This window comes from Thermobia domestica, chromosome 2 (genome assembly GCF_964235325.1).
Source record: "Thermobia domestica chromosome 2, izTheDome1.hap1.1, whole genome shotgun sequence".
In the NCBI taxonomy this organism is placed as follows: Eukaryota; Metazoa; Arthropoda; class Insecta; order Zygentoma; family Lepismatidae; genus Thermobia; species Thermobia domestica.
In genome coordinates, this window is record NC_137455.1 from 351974728 (window position 1) to 351992233 (window position 17506).

At 36.6% G+C, this 17506-nt stretch overlaps 1 protein-coding gene and 1 long non-coding RNA gene across 3 annotated transcripts in view; one reads left to right on the forward strand and one right to left on the reverse strand.

Moving 5' to 3' along the window:
- The window catches only part of LOC145678773 (heat shock 70 kDa protein cognate 4), a 40323-nt gene extending 31724 nt beyond the window's left edge, over positions 1-8599 (reverse strand). The window contains exon 1 of one of the 2 annotated variants that reach the window (XM_081749271.1): positions 8442-8599. The gene's annotated coding sequence lies outside the window, so the exon portion shown is untranslated. Of the gene's footprint in view, positions 1-7791; positions 7812-8441 lie in introns of those variants that run through there. The other variant, XM_081749272.1, reaches the window with a different exon arrangement.
- Positions 8600-13253: 4654 nt separating this feature from the next.
- Positions 13254-17506, forward strand: part of LOC145678776 (uncharacterized) — a 258399-nt gene continuing 254146 nt past the window's right edge. Inside the window, exon 1 of the long non-coding RNA XR_014130436.1 lies at positions 13254-13710. This is a non-coding gene — a long non-coding RNA (uncharacterized LOC145678776). The remainder of the gene's footprint in view (positions 13711-17506) is intronic.

Sequence of the window (17506 nt, forward strand, 5' to 3'; positions counted from 1 at the left end):
CAGGCAACAGTACATCAGAGATGTGGACTTTTACTTTAGAGAAGTTTGATGTTTCAGGGGGTTATGTTTTCACTGTATCAACATAAACTTTTAAGGCAGGTATCATAGTTATGGCACGGTTGATAACTTTAGAATTCTCCACCCACTTAATAGAACACAATTTAAGAGGGAAAACTGCTGTTCCAGATGCTGCCATGAAATCTGCTCTTCTTGAAGGGAAGTCCTTGAATAAATAGTACAAAGCTCTCAAAAACTCTGTCACATTCCAACCAGCTTTGGTATGCGCAGTCTTAAAAGCCCCCATTAACAATATGTAAAGAGCATGTTCCTGTCTCCAAAACCTGTGGACCTTCACTATTTTCTTCACTCAGATAGGCCTTCAAATCACTCAGAAATTTCAAATTAACGTTGGGGCCATCAAGAGAAACCTGAAGTAACTTACAAAAATCGAGACCCTTGTCCTTGAAAGTATTTATATATGCACTTAACAAATCCTGGGCAGTAGCATGTCCGAAGAATACTGATGTTAAATAACGTGTTAAAACTTTATTTTCGTCATTGTGCCAGAAACGAACTACTAAGTCCATTTGATTTTTCTGTGAGATAGTGTTTAGGCTTTCGTCGAACGATACTGCAAAAAATTCACAATTTTGTAGTTCACGAAGTAACATCTATTGGAAATAATCCAAAAGTGATTACATTTGTCTTTGTGTAACTGCATATTTTTAGCGACTTCACACTCAGGAAATATTAAAGGAAACAAATCCGCTGCACTCGCTTGGCTTCTGGCCGATGCATGACTTGTAACTTTGTGTAATGTCCAGATTATTTCTGCTTTCGTCACATGATCTTTGATAAGATAACTCTTTATTACACCACTAGTGTTTGCTGGGCTTTCATTTTTCTCCTGAACAACTGAGTAAGATGATGTGCCAGTCAATGAACTGGAAGACGCTGTAGAATTTTTTGTACAGGAAGGCTCCTTCTTAACATTGCTTGAGAACTTTACGATCGAACATTGTGCATTAAGAGCTTTAACAGCTATATGATGTTTTTTTTTTTTTTTTCTTCCTTTTTCATGAGATTTCAATGATCCAGCTTTCATATTTGAAATGTCAAAATCAGTTCTGCAGAGTTTACAACCTGCTTTAAATAAATCGTTGAACCTAATAACCCATTTCCACTGGCCTTTCTACAAGTCCTGGAATTTAGTTTTACTTTTCCCCATTTTAATGGTTGAAAAATAAAATGTTAATTGTTAGTGTGTAACAGGATTTATTGCAAGGCTAGTAAAATGTTAACCTAAATACAAAAAGTGATTCCGTTAAGATGTGGGCAATTTCCTTTTTTTCCGGTGATACACCTTTCGGCCACCGGGAATGGTGTTCACTGCGACATCCGCGGGCTTGGACTCCTGTTAAAAAGCTTCGGCACAGGAGTATAAGCGGAATGTTGTTCCAGACCTGTCTACTACTCTTACTACAGAAACATGTAAACTAATGTCTTCACAAAGCAGCAAATAAGCAGCAACTACAGAGAAAGCTCCTGGCTTGTATGCCAGTATCTCCAAGACACAAACTTAATAGGTCATGAAATTTAACTTTTTCAATTACCTTACTCTCATCATCGGGGACTAATTTAGCTCTTTTTGTAGTCACTGTTATTCACAACGACCACGCCAAACAAATAAAATCTTATTCAGTCTCTTCTTGTATCCTCAACATACTTTCCAAAAACATTCACCGACTGCTCTCTGCTCACGTCTCACGTGTCTGTCTGTCTTTCTCAACTACGTCTCCACTGAATAAGTTACTACTGGCTTTTAACTTATGCTGTAGTATAAACTTTCTTGCATTTTACAAAAATATACTTATTCCATACCAATCCCAAAAGCAATATTTTAAAAACAATTTTAAAACTTCCAGGTTCCTCGTCCAATTCCAGGCTATTTCCAGGTTTTCCAGGTCCAAAAGTAAATTCCAGGCTAATTCCAGGTTTTCAAGGTTTTCCAGGTCAGTAGACACCCTGCTGTACAACCCGATTCTCAAATTTAATGTCTTGTGCCATTTCCCATGAAAAGATTTACAAGTCCTTTTTCTTTCATGAACGAATGACAAAGGCGGGGCAAAGGTCAGCTCTTGAGAAGGTACGAAAAATCGGAATGGGAGAAAAGTCGTTGGAACTACTAATAATTGTGGGAATTTCTTAAATTGCATTTGCCATTTGGGCTTTAAACTGGTAATCTACACAATACTAAATAAAAATTGAACGTTACCAGACCAGTAGCTTGCTCAAACAGGCTGATGCCACAAACATGACAAGCAGAATGTGCACATTGTGAGGGACCCAAAACCTCTAAATCCCCAGCAATGCTGTATTGTGAGTATGGTGAAGACGGTTGTCGGAATTTTTCCAAGCCCAAAATTCCCTACGGTTCATTATTATTATCAGCAAAACCCTCCAAAGACTAATATCCACTTCCAAACAAACTGGCATTTCAGCCAAGTCGAACAAACTTAATGCAACTACATTCCCGGTTCTTGTACATACTTGCGTATTAAGTGATGAAGCGTACTACAATTGAAAAAACCAAAAACCCGGTTTTTTGGTTCAAACTTTGTTTAAACCAGGTTTTTTATTTTTGTTTTGTCTTGCTTAAATAGTTTGCTTTCTGAATTTATATCACATGGACAGAAATTTGTTTCGTCTTGGTGTTATGCAACAACCGAGTTATGCTGGAAAGGGTCACATAAAGCGGAGTCTAAACAGTTTCTAGACTTACATCCGAAACAAATTTCCCCCTATTTGAACTCGAAACCGAGACTACTTGGCCACAAATGCAATACGTCTGCCGACTCACTCACGAAGGACTCCTGATACGTTGTACTGATCTTTACATACTTTTAATGTAATTTTCTAATTGTCAAGAGTCATATCAGAAGGACAAAAAGATAGTTACACAAGTGAAACCATTATACAGGATTACATATGGGCAATTTCAAAATACGGCAGAGTACAGAGGAACTAATTAAGTCCAAGTTTGTTCACTACGACTTATTAGTCCAAGTTAAATACGACTTAATTTGCATATCAGTAAGAGAAGTGAATACAGAAAAGAATTGAGTCCACTTTGGCTCTGACCCATTTATACATAAATAGATACCAAAGACTTCTTGATTTCAGTAAATGCCTCTCGTGGGGTTTGTATGACACCCCCCCCCCCCAGAAAAGTACGAGTTTTCGATGTATTTTATCAATAGTAAACATTATTAAAACGAAACAATACTTAGAATTTTTCTTTGATTGCAATTGCGTAACAATAACTATAAAAAAAAATCACAAGAAACCATAAAAAAAAAAAAAACTTTTGTAGTATAATCTGAGTAATGAATGGGGAATTTAGGTCTGAATATAGTATGAATAATATGCGAGAGTGACACGCGATAACGCACAAATGTGTGTTCAAGATTTTACGAACACATTTTTCGTTTTTTGGTTTAAATCAGTAAAAAAAAAAATGGTTTAAACCAATCAAATCAACCCTGACAATTACTGTATTTAAAACTTCGTGAAAAGTTAAAGCACATTGGAAACTAGGATATTTATATCCAACATTTCGGTTCTTTAATTTCTTTTAAGAAAAAGATTCAAAAACAATTTGATTTTGAGGTACTACCCCAATATTTACTTATTTTGACGTGTTTTGAGGGAAAATTTCTAATCACGACGACTGGCTCATGGATTTTAATCCTTAGAGAATTTTTCCTATTTTGTATTACAGAATATTACCCTCTATTACTCTAGAAAATTGTGTACTTTCCAGAAATCTAAATACAAGCGTCAATGGTGCAAAATGTGAAACACTGGTGGGGCCTCAATGGATTCCTTCAGCGACAATTTGTTTTGTTATTTTTAAATAATGTTTAGTCCAATGTCTCATGACTATGCACTCGGGCTAAGAGGAGTGACGGAAAATAGTTGCATGAGGAAAGTTGGAGGAAATTTGAGAACCGAGAAAATCCTTGTACACGGTTTTGTCCCCACCAAGCGTACTTCGTAAGAGCCGGAGTCGAACTAGAGATGAACCATCGCGATCCCATGAGTTCCAGTTTCATGTGCACAACAGAAAAAAATATGCTTTAACCCGACAAAATCTACTTCACAACCCTGATGGTGAAGAACTAAAAAACCTTCTAAAGTTGAAACTGCTTATTCATTAGACAAATGGTTGATGCAACTGATAAAAGAGGTTTCGATTTAAAGCACATACTTCCATCACCTTTGCTCAGTTTCATAGCTTCACTCGTAACAGTGACTACTGCCCCGAACTATGCACCCGACAATGAAAGTACACAGGGATCTTACCTCCCATCCCTAAATACGTTAAACTTCAAATTGTATGCTTGAGCATGTAATAGTTTAAGTGAAGCAATGATGAATTAAGTTCCTAGGTTAATGCAGTGTGAAGCATGATCCTTAAACTCCGGCATGTACGGCAAAATTATACCAGGGTTGGCTGGTTTAAACCAAAAACCGAAAAGTGTTCGTAAAATCTAACACACATTTGTGGGTTATCACGTTTCACTCCCGCATATTCGTATTATATTCAGACCTAATTCCCCATTTATTACTCAGATTATACTACTATAGCAGTTTCTGCTTTTTAAAATGTAAGTTAATGTTTCTTCTGTGTTTTTGTAGTTTGTTATTGTTATGCAATTGCAATCAAAGAAAACTTCTAAATATTGTTTAGTTTTAATGTTTACTATTGATAAAATACATCGAAATTCCGTACTTTGGGGGGGGGGGGGGGTTATACAAACACCACGAGTCATTTATTGAAATCAGAAGTATCTTTGGCTCTGACCCATTTACACATAAATACTACCAAAGTGGACTCATAATTCGTATCATCCACTTTTCTTAGACATGCAAATTACGTCGTTGTTCTTTAACTTGGACTAATAAGTCGTTGTGAACAAAACTGACTATTACAGTATTTTGAAATTGTCCATATGTAATTCTTTATAATGGTTCCAATTGTGCAACTGTATCTTGTCCTTCTGAAATGACATAAGTATGTGAAGATCAGTACAACGTATTTTTACCACGAGTCCTTCATGAGTAGGCAGACTTATCGCATTTGTGGCCAATTAGTCCCGGTTTCGAGTACAAATAGAGGACAATTTATCTCTGATGTAAGGCGAGAAGCGGTTTGGATTCCGCTTTAAGGTTATGTGACCCTTCCAACTCTGCTTTTACATAACGCCAAGGCAAAACAAACTTATTTCTGTCTGTGATATAAATGCATAGAGCAAATTATTTAAACCAAAAACGGGTTTTTTGGTTTCTTCAATAAAAAGCATGGTTTTTGCCAACCCTGTTTCATACCCACTACCACTGAGGCGTCTACTCTATGTACGCAATCCAGCTTTTCCGCTTACGCAACACGCAGATTCGACAATTCTCGCCCCCTTTAGTGATCACCTAGCACGGTTGAACAGCTCTTTTGTTTTAATTTTTTACAATGATTTTACAGCACCTATCTGCACGACTTCTGTCCTAACGAATATGCATCCAGGAATGAATTCTTCCACAATAATTCAGAAGGCACTGGTCGAGTTCGTGAAATTTGAAAAAGTGTAGCGTGAAGCTGTTCGGGGACCGCGAGGTAACCCGAAGCAGGCGCATCAGACTATGGGTATGCGCGCAGCTGAAGGTAGTAAAGACAAGTGGTTATGTTAGTTCCTCTAGCATCTGTAATAGCATCACACTAAACACACTTGTCAGTTTAGAAAGCAGACTGTACAGTGGGGAGAATACTTCACTAGCAGAAAGAGTGTTATCCCAATTCATAGGGGCATAAATTTACGAAATTACTATTTTTTAGATTTGAGTTTTTTTTTTTTTTTTTTTTTTTTTGCGATATTCTATCCCGATTCGGTCGTTTCAAACGTTAATTTATCATTAGTATTATTAGTAGTAGTAGTAGCAGCAGCAGCAGCAGCAGCATAGACGTTAGAAGTCCCGCATGGGTTCGTCGAGTTCTGTTCTCGACAAAATGGGTAATCATCCTCACTTACCTTCACCTACTGCCTTTAAAAACTTGTCTACGATATTTTCCCAACACCATCAACTCATTTCTCCTGTAAATAATCCGTTTTTCACTAATTTTGGCCCCCATTTAAAGATTATCTATGAAAACAATGGAAGAATGATACCTAAGTAGGACTGTATGAACAACGTTATCTTAAAAGGTTGAAATACGAAATTAAGGATGCTCTATCACGTAGTACTCCACAAGAGACTAGTACTACGTGAAGCCAGTAGCTATTATTGCAATGTCAAAGCTGTACCACGTAAGACGTTTCTATGCTATGGTGATCTTCCACTATCCTCGTTAGTGTGTACACCTACCGCCACTGACGCCGTGCTCCCTACAGATACGACGGTAGCGGGTGTCACCCCCTTGCTGCGCTCCTGCCATGAGATCGCGTTAGTGCTTTTTAGTGGCCACCCAATAGTTTTGTCTCTTGGTTCGTGCTTTTTGTACTGTAGTATTTATTCCACAAGCCCACACCTGTATTTACACTCAGCTCTCCTAAAGACAATCTGCGCCCATTAATGCAATTCCTCCCGTAAGAAACGCAGTAAGAGTCCATTTCCTGCTAATAGAGATTCATTTCCTACACATTCTGCTCTTCAACACGTTAAAACTCGCAATCGAAATTACATTAGTCATTATCTTTGAATTATAGGAATTCCCTCTGACCATGTCAGCATGCCTCCAGTAAATATACCAACAAGCAGCATTTATAGCTTCAACCAGCCACATGAAGTCTCTCCACTATCCTAATTTATGCGAAGGTAAATTATTAGTAATGGGGGCCCAACACTAACGAAGACAAAACGTGCCCTGTGTATCTAACCCGCCTTCACTCGCTAGCGCTCGCTCGGCAATACTGATTTAAATATTAACCTAACCGAATGTGAATAGAATATCGCAAAAAATCTTAACATTGATCGCCAGTGCATATTTTGTAAATTTTACTATCAGCGCCAAATTGACGTGTATCAAATGATATACGAAGCGCGGGCGGAATACACTTAAAAGTATTCAACTGACACCAGGATTACTGCTGCAATATGATTTTCCGGCGCCCTGACTACAGGTAACAGATGTTAAACCAGCATGTGTGCATCAATCATATACACGTGGTGATACAAAGAAGGTTCGTTGTGCATCAAACTATACACGAAGCGTACGCGGAAGACGCCGTATCACAGGTGATACACATGACGATCAATGTGTTAACTTGGCCCCCCTAAAACAAAAAAGCCGCGCTTTTTAGTAGTCACCTCATGTTTTATACGCAGCCCACCTACAGTATTTCCCCCCAGTACTACTAACGGTCCATGTTCCGTTAAGGCGGTCCAAAACTAACCTAACATAACGTCATATTATGTAATTAAACGAAAATCAATTGAAAGTGGAGAAATTTCAAATTTCGTGTGGAAGAAATTACTTGACCCCTTAACGGAACATTGACCATTTCATCAATTACTTCTGGTCATTAGCTGGCGGTTAACAATAATTACTATGAAATTCCACATCCAACACTCAACGAAGTTATCACTGCTGACTTATGGCAAGTCCTAGAACATTATTACCGGGCACTGCCCACGTGGTTCTTTTACCCGGAACAAGTCAAATAATCTTGTTAAGTACCAAAATTTGTAATCACATTAAATTTCACAGCATATATATCAAAATCAGAAAATACCACTTACCAATAAATGAAATTCAGTATCTAGAAAATCAATAGATGAACTGATTGCAAAGCATTCACACACTTCCTTCAGTTTCACCTCACCTATTCAAGATGGCTACTAGTCGAGAAACTAACAGCAGACTTACATCAAGGCGAAAGCATTAGCACGTTACGAAATCAGTCATATCAGAAAGTTCCAGCAATGCTATACGAATCTACTCACTACAAGGACACTTTACATAAGCTTTTAAGAAAAAAAAAAAAAAGGCGGAGCAATGCAGTACGTGCGTGAAGTTGTTCTACAATCACGTGAACACTAAGTAACATTTAAGCTATTCATTGAAACCGTACAACAGTTTAATTTTACAATGCTTCTATTAATATTCAGAACTTGCTATTAACAAAATAAAACCTGAGTCGCATTCAACTAATGGAATGTCCTACAATTCTCATATCGATCGATAATCTTGTGCTTAAAAAAATACGCATATTCCTTACGAATGTATGAAATACTTGTTCTTACCAAATTTACCTGTTAGGAAAGCTATAGTTTACAAGACAGAAAAAATCTTGAAACAGTCAGAAAACTATTTCTAACCTATCCTTACAATATTTCAATAATACAAAAGCCTTTTAAATTAACATTATGTGTTATTTAAATTAATTTACCTCTTTGGTTTGTATTACAGACAAAACTCGATGATAGTTTTCTCACGCTCCACACACTACAACGTCTTGTGACTGAATCAAGAAAAACCGCACCCCGCGCGCGGACTATATTACAATATTATCCGGCAATGGAAGTTTCTCGAACTTTCGGGAGCGGGAACCAATGAAAACCAGTGTTGTGCGTTCACTGCGCACGAGACTATCTGTTACTGCAGCGTTGACAAGTTGAACGGATCATGAGGTTGCTTTTTTTCCTTCTTCTTCTTTCTTTCTTTCTTCACGTCACGCAATTTGCAAATATGTATACAAATTAAATAATCGTGATAAAAGGGTTATCGATATCAGAAAAGCATACTGTGTTACTGTGTTCCGTTATAGAAAATTTATAAAAAGTTGTAAATGACGCTAGTAGCAATTAGTTGTGCTTTGAATTTTCCCTGTTCACCGACCTTGGTTGCAAACAATGTAGATTGTTAGGGGATATATCGATTCATCATTCAATTCCCAAAACATAATACTGTAATTATCAATTAAAAGAACCATTAAAAATCTATATTGTTTTTCATGCAATGACGAAAAGAACAAATGTTACAATGTTCAGCCCTGTCAAAAATCTGGACTGCTATATAGTAGGCTATGGCCAATACGAAGTGCATTTATAATAATTTATCCAAAGTGCATTAGCACACCATTACTCAGACAGAGGATGCCCACAAAGGAGGCCGTTATAACACAAAATGGGAAATTCAAATTTTATGAGAGGGGAAAATGAGATATTTGCATTTAAAGAGTATATAATTTACTCGGGATTGAAAGTTCTAATGAACAACGGCGTAAATCTGTCTTCAACATTGGGGGGAGGGGGCAAGTAAGACTTTTTTTGCGATGTTCAAAATATTTGGTGATGAAAAACACTACTGTGGAGGAGCAGAGTTGTCTTCAACATTGGGAAGTTTGCAGATTTATGGCTTGTTCTGGAAGAGGGAAGCGTGAAGACAACAACTCTGCTAATGATAGGAACCTGTTCTATATTATATATCAGGGGATGTAGATGAAGTGGCAGTTGGACCCAAATTACCACATTTCTACCCAAAAAACACATTTCAAATCTGATTATTGGGGGGGGGACTGTCTCCCCAGTTCCAACATTGAAGGGAACGTTCCCCTCATTTCCCCTGGGATTTGCGCCAGTGCTAATGAAGATGATGTCATGAGTGGGAGGTATTTTAGATAAGAACCATTGAGAAAGTTCAAAGAGGAGATATTGATTTTGGGGAGACACTTTTTAAGTTTAACATTTCAGAATTTTGCACCAAGGCTAAAGAAATCGGTGATGATATGAACGAAAAAGTGGAAGGAAAGGGAGAATCTCGAGGAGAACCATGCACATAGTGTTTGTCCACCACAAATCTCTCCCAGGGACCTCACAAACGCCGAGGTGAGTTTGTGGTGGACAATACCGTGTGCGTGGGTTTTGTAGGGTTTACCCCCGTTTCATCTCACATCATTCCATCACCTTTTTTTTTTTTTTTACAATAATTTCTGCTTGTTCTGTCATTTTTTTTAACTAGTTAGCTGGTGTTGGCAGGCTGTCCATCTTTTTTCTATCGTGTGTCGTTCGTTGTGACACTACACTGCACCAGTGGCGGATAATGTTAGTGTTGCAGCGTTGCGCAACCACCAAGGTATTTCAAGAAAACAATATTATTATCAATAGTAGGAAAGAACAGAAAAAAAATACTTTTTAATACTCGCATATATACACTTTAAATAACATATTTTTTTACTTCTGTAACTGTCCGTTCCGTTAATCCGTTTTAAAAAGCGAAAAATAATCCGTCACAGAGTCTCTAATTTATATTGTGTTGCAGCGAGCATACAACGACCAGATTCCTTCAGCGCGGCAATTGGAGCGAATGTTAAGTCTCCTTTCCCCTATCTCGGAAGTTAAAGGGACTGGTCGTTGCAGTGCTTCTGCAACACAGCACGGTTTCCAGTAAACGAGAAGGATTTTCGCGCTAAATAAGAGTTCTGAATTTTCTTTCACTAGCAATTAACAAATGGAATTTGTTTTTATGCATTCATATTTTTTAAATTACGGAACCGTACTGAAGCAAATCAATATAATGACAATTTAAAAAAGTGATTGCAGAATCACAAAATAAGAAAGAAAATATCTAGTAGAGGAGAAAAATGAAAGTAGACCCGCATTTACAAGTTAATTCTTAGCTTATATTGATAATGAAGGCTACTTCTACAGTAATTTGTGAATTAAATATTAATAAGTCAGTATGTAGAATCGCTCCCCCCCCCCCGTCTGGGGATAGTATTTTAGTATAAACATATTTCTTTTACAAAATAAGTGTATTTTATAATCTTGATAACTTTCCACATAAAACTGTTTGATGGGAAACGCCAGATTGAATTTGGGACTAGTTAGCAATGCTCAGGGGCGTAGCCACGAAGGAGGTCCACCGGGTCCGGACCTCCCAAAAATTTCGAAACTCGTCTAACATTTGTAGACTTTCTTAACGAACTATACTTGTTTAACAGAGAAATGATTGATGTAGGCTAAATATTTTATTTTACACCTCATCATGTACTCTTTCTTTTCCTATAAAAATTGTCATTCTATCATTTTTATTAAAAATATAGGTGACAGTAAGTAAGAATTACTTATCTTCTTTTCGGGTGCAGTATAAGACAGGTTCCATATTACGTAGACGTATTGGACCTCCCTCAAATACTTTGCACCCCTCCCAATTAACATTTCTGGGTGTAGAATTTTTTGTGCTGTTTGTTTTGATGTTTTATTTTTTTTATTTTTGGCTTCTGTTACATGCTGATCCTTCATCTGGCGGGTTTCGAGGTTTCCTTTCCAAAACATATCACATTGGTAAGCATTATTTCGCCTCATGTGGAAGTATATTGTGTTCATCGTGCATTGCGTAACAACCAAGACGGATGATTTGGAATGTAGTTTTTTTCTTTTACGCACATGTGTGTGTGTTGATGTATGAATATGTGACATTCGGAATTCATATACCAGTACCTCTTTTGTATCGGCTGTTTTGGTTTTTAATTATTAGGTTTAATTTTATTGTGTGTGCTTTAATTCTGTAAATAACCTACAAATTCTGAATGAATTGTATACCATGACTTCTGTAAATAACTTACAAAAACATTGACCAGCTTTCAACTGAGGAAAAATTTGCAATTAAGGCTTAGACTAAACAAGCAAAGGGCAATTCAGGAGAGTGTTCGAAAAAAATCCAGTTTAAATTTACAGGATATCTTATGGCAGTAGTGTTGTTTGCACCAGATACATTTCCTCAATTTATTTTAAATTTTCCTGGATAAACTGTGAATAAAGTGTGTTCAGTGTATATACATTTTTAATAACACTAATCTCTGCTACGAACTCTCTTCAGTCAACGCTGAAGAGGAATTCGGATCACTGTCAGGGCTAGAATGAATCGTTTGCAATAATCTACAAAAAATATTTAGTGAATCTACAAAACTTCTGAAATTAATATTAACTGTACCTAAGGCGTTAGCAAAAGAAGAAAAGTTTTTTACCACACGAGAAAGAATTGACACTTTCAAGGAATTGAATGTCCCAAGAAATGTTATCACCATTGGTTATGCTTTCCATCGAAAAAGACCTGAGAATAAGTAGAGGTCTGCGCGGATGCGGATATCCGCATCAAAATGGGTATTTGCGGATATATATCTCTTTTCTGTGCGGATAGCGGATAAAGTTGCGGATAATGTTTCCTACATATTTTCTACCTAAAAAATGCTGTGAATTTTGTGATAATGGTGGAAAGAGCACTAGAAACGTTCGTTTTGAATTAAAAGTTTTAAAACCAGTTGAGAAATACTAAAATCAAAATACAAGTGTGTTTGAAGCTTGTGTCTCAGTGACAGCGAAAAGACAAAAAATGACACGAGAGCTTTGTCCTTTTATTGCTGTTTTCAATATTTTTAGCAGCCGTTTTGTAGGTGAATGACATCTCTGATCTAAACAGAAAGAAACGACAGGCCCCATCGCTTCGCTACTCCTCAAGTACCGCTCTTTGCTATAAAAAAAAGAAAAAAGAAAAAGAAAGAAAAAAAATAATTGCCGCCAAGGCCCCTCTGATAAAGCTGAAAATTTTCAGACCATTCGCCTTGAAGAGGAAGAAATGTCTTCAAATAAAGTTTTTCTAGCCTGACAGGTCAGGAACCAAAACCCTAATTTAAAACACCGCATCCCCTTCCATAAACTGAAAACTGGTCAGCAGAATTATCTTTGCCTTTTGTGACAAACTGGAGAAGCGCGTAGGTCACCGAAACAGTAAACAAATCACATCATACGCTCATCTTTCTCTCTCCCTCTCTCTTTAAAAAAAAGAAAAAAAAAGAAAAAATCTTCTTCACTGTTTTCTTTGAAGTACAGCAGATACTGAATGCATATTTGCAACCCCACAGATTTCTTTCTTCGGAGAGGGTCACGGACCTCAATGAACATTCCGAGGGATTGCAGTTTTATAACAGCAATTGTTTCTCTCTCTCTCTTTCTTCTTATGTGTATGGGTATATGTATGTATGTTCTGGGCCTCTGGTAAAGAAAGAAAGAACAACCAATGAGTTTTTCTCCTAGCCTAAATGTGTCCAACAATGAGTGGGGGCTGCAAAGAAAAGCAGTAAATTGTAAACTTCCTCTATTGCTTCTTCCCAAAATTAAAGGCATAGACTCCTATTTGTATTCGAAGTTATTTTCACTTCTAGTTTCAGTAAAAGCGTGGTCATGAAAGCTTGAGTTAATTTTGAGTTTAACGCTCCGTTCAGCAGTGAGGCTATATGAGACGTAGACCTACTGGTTAACGTGGAATCCGAACCACATGAGCTCCCGCCGGGAATTGAACACGGGTCTCCTACGCCAAAGGCGCGTACGCTAACCGCTTAGCCACGAAGGAGCTTGGTCGTGAAAGCATGCATTGTATTGCGTTGTTGGTTTCGTCACTTATTTTTTTAAAATTTAGTGCAATTACTGGTGCTAGTGTCAGTTCGGGATATGTGAGTGTGTTTGCGGACCTGTGATTAATTTTTATGTCTTAATAACGATTATTTCTATTTCGCCTTTGTGTTTTGAACAAATGTGCCTTTTTTTAATGAATAATGATGAAGTTTAAAAACTTAGTGACGTGCTCTAAAATTAGTCGATTGATGGGATATTACCTACGTGGGATTATTTTGGTCCGATATCTGCATTTGAAGATCTTGGGTAAGTACATAAATCGTTCATTAATTTCTAATTTGTATCTGCACGGTTTATATTGCATTTTATTTATCGCGGTTGTTATTTGATCACGAGGACACTGATATAATATATTGTTTCGTTTGATTCAGAAACCTACGTGTATTATAGAATATCTAAGTTGTTTATATTTGCCATCTCATTATCTGCAGATGCGGGTGCGGATGTGGATAGAGATGCTGCGGATGCGGTACGGATGCGGATGCGATATTTTGTATCCGCGCAGACCTCTAACAACAAGAATACCAGATTTCAACCAGCATGTATTAAACAGATTTGTTCCAATCAAAGAGAGGAGAATGAACTTACTAATTAATTAAGGTGATTAATCAGATAAAATGTTCTGCATTTTTTATTTTTTAAAAACAGAATTTTATTTAACATGTCACATAGCATATGCATCATAAGTTATGCTGATAAGTCAATGAGTCAACTTTATATCTTCTGTCTCTTATCGTTCGTACTGCAACACCCGAAACCACAATCCACCGGCCGCCACCATGATTCTAAACACAATCTCCCCACTTCTTTGGCCCCACATCTTTCACAATCCTTCACTTAAGTTACTTTCATTATATCAATCTCCTTTAGCCTACAGAGGATAATCGTTAACGTAAAATTGAAAAGATTTCATTTCTTTCCAGTGACAGCAATGAGTATCTACTATGGGTTGATTGGATATTCCTTGAATGATATTGGATATTCCACATCCAATAAATATTTACGCAACGAGATACGTGCAGTGTTTCTTCTAGACATGTTTCTTTCGGGGAAGCACTGATCCCCTGGAGTTCTGAGAGTGCCCCCCCCTTCTCGGAGGAGACCAAAATAATACATACGTAATATAATAATAGATAGAATAGTACTGTGTGAAAATAATGTGTGCCCCCTGGAACTTTTTTTTTTCTGAAACACTGGATGCATGTATTGTTGTTTCTACCTTCAGTCTATGTTTAAACATTTCTTTTGGATCATTATGAATTCTCGAAGCAAATGGGTTCTTATTCCTAATACAAGTTTTTTTTTTTTTTTTTTTAACGGTCTTTTCTGTTCTATCTTTTTTTTTTTTTTTTTTTTTTTCAATGATGCACTTCTAGTGATTCGGATTCAATAGAGTTTGAACGCATAATTATCTCCATACTAAAAATAATACAAAAATTACAATTTTTCTTCTGCTTGTTTTTCGTGAGTGAAAGGAGATAATTAAATACAACTTATCACAAATCACAATCAGAGGTTCATATTTTCTGTTGTAGAATAACATTATGTATGATTGTAATAAGTTGCATTGCATTACCTCCTATCTCTTAGGAAAAAACAACTAAAAGAAAAATGGTAAATTTTGTATTACTTTTAGTATGGCAGGCTCTTAATGCAAAGCTTAACCCATTCAAATGCAGATTCAGCAGCGTATTTTGCAGTTTGCTTGGGGGGCGTGTACATCATGAGGCAGTTCTCGTAGTAACATGATTTGCCAAAGGAAGAATGTGCGTAGCCTACGTAGACGATGGTGACATGTAATATCAACTTAATTTGTATTGGCTCCGGGGAGAGAGGAAATTCTGGGGGGAAAAAAACTCCGCTAAAGTATACCTGGAAGAAACATTGTTCGATATGCTTATTTTTCTTTTCTTTTCTTTTCTTTTTTTTATTTGTAAATATCTCAATAACAACAAACAAACAATATGAGGATTTTTGATTCGGCTTCCATTCTGAACAGCAAAATTGATAGTGATTCACTTAATGGTTCTTGGGAATCTTTTTGACTCCTGGACAGACGGACACACGAACAGGGAAAGTAGTTCTGGTAAACCAAACTTCTTAATAAAAAAGACTATAAGTTAAAACAGACGTCATAAAAATCTATAAGAACAACATACAAAACATACATTTATTTTTAAAAAATCTTATTGTCTATATATTTTATCTTATACGTTGTATCTGCCAGTTAATGACGCATTCTCAATTTCTTCTTCTGGCTTTACTCTCATAAAAAAGATGTCACTTCTAATCTAAATGAAAAATTCTGTCTGACATATTCCAGTGGCGGATCTAGAAGTTAAAAACTGGGGGTGCCAGCCAGAATCCAAACTATGATGGGCAGATCATGAATTTACTATAAACACTAAAAAATATATATAAATAATAACTTCAGTTATTTTTGTTATTCAAAAAACTGGGTTACCTGACTCAAGTAGTGGGCTAGATCCGCCCTTTCTATAATTCAGCACTTTTGGAGGAGAAATAGTGTGGTGGGGATGCTGTAAGGGTTGATTTTGCATGCCAGTCTGCACACTTGCTAACTGCACCGGGCTGAAGCATCAGTTCTGAGGAGTCCACCTTAAGGTTAGATTCCGCCCCTTCATATAAACCTTGGTGTTGCTGAAGGAACACATAAAAACTCTGAGTCGAAAATTCTAATTTCGAATTTCTCAATCCTCCCTCCCCGAGTTCAGCTTTGCTCAACTCTCCGTTGTGTAAATTATACAGTTTTATACAAATCTTTATTTGTTAACTTACTTATATTTGAACTAACTTTTCTCTCCCGTCCCCAAAAAAAAAAAAAAATAACAATGACGCACTTCCCGCTATGGTTTTCCATTGTGTGCCTCACGGCCGCATCCACGAGGTTCACAGAGTCCGAACCCCCTCCAAAACTTCATAACTCAACTCACATTTATACACTTTCTGAATAAAAATTATACTTGTTCAGCAGAGCAATACTTGGTATAGACTAAAGACTTGACCTTACTTATCATCTATAAGTATTTCTTTCCTGATTAAAAAAAACAACTAATTTTTATCATTTTTCGTTAGGATATAGGTGTCAGGCCGGTAGCCAGCCCAAAAATGTAGGGGGGGCTGAACTTAAGGGGGGATCGATTCAACCATATTATATTTCATCACCATATTATAGTTTATTTGCAAGCCTACTGTGAAAATGTTAGGGGCCAGCAAAAATTTAGGGGGGCCCGCTCCCCTAGACCCCCCTGAATACAGGCCTGATAGGTGTTAGTACTTAACCAGTTAAGAATGCTCCAAGAGCATTGCCAGAACGAACTTAAAAAGAATTATATTTTCTTATTAACTTCTATATGTACTTCATTATTATGCACATTAAACAATTCTTGTAATATATCTATCCATTTATAATTTCCTTGAATACTAAATTTATTCCACATGTTTTGTTTTAAGAGTTCTGTTAAATCGTTCTATGATATACTGTTTTACCAAGACAATAAACATGCAAATATGCAATAAACATGCAATGGATTTAGCAGATATGCAAAATATTGCAAAGTATAATAATAATTACAAGTATGGATTATGTTGCATTGATATTTTTTTTCACAATATGCACGTTGTGTTCCGTTAAAAACAAAGAAAGGTTCTGAAATTATGAAAGCAATAACAAAATTTTAAAAAAATAAAAAAATAAATTGCCCGTGTTTAACATACAAACAGATTTAGGTGTTGAATTTTATAATCAACATGTAAAACGGCTGTTTAAAGAATATGAAATTAATCATTATAGTGCTCAAAATGGCGAGCTCAAAATTGAAAAAAATCGGAAAATATCATCTCCCTATGACTTACGGTTGCTGAGATATGGCTCTTTAAATCTCCCGAAACCAGAAATTTTTAGACCAATATCTCGGAAACGGTAAGAGTGACACGAAAAATGTTATCACATTCTCAGATGGTTTTTGGTGTTCCATCGAATGGAGGGATCAAAATTGAAAAATTCGCAAATAGCAGACAG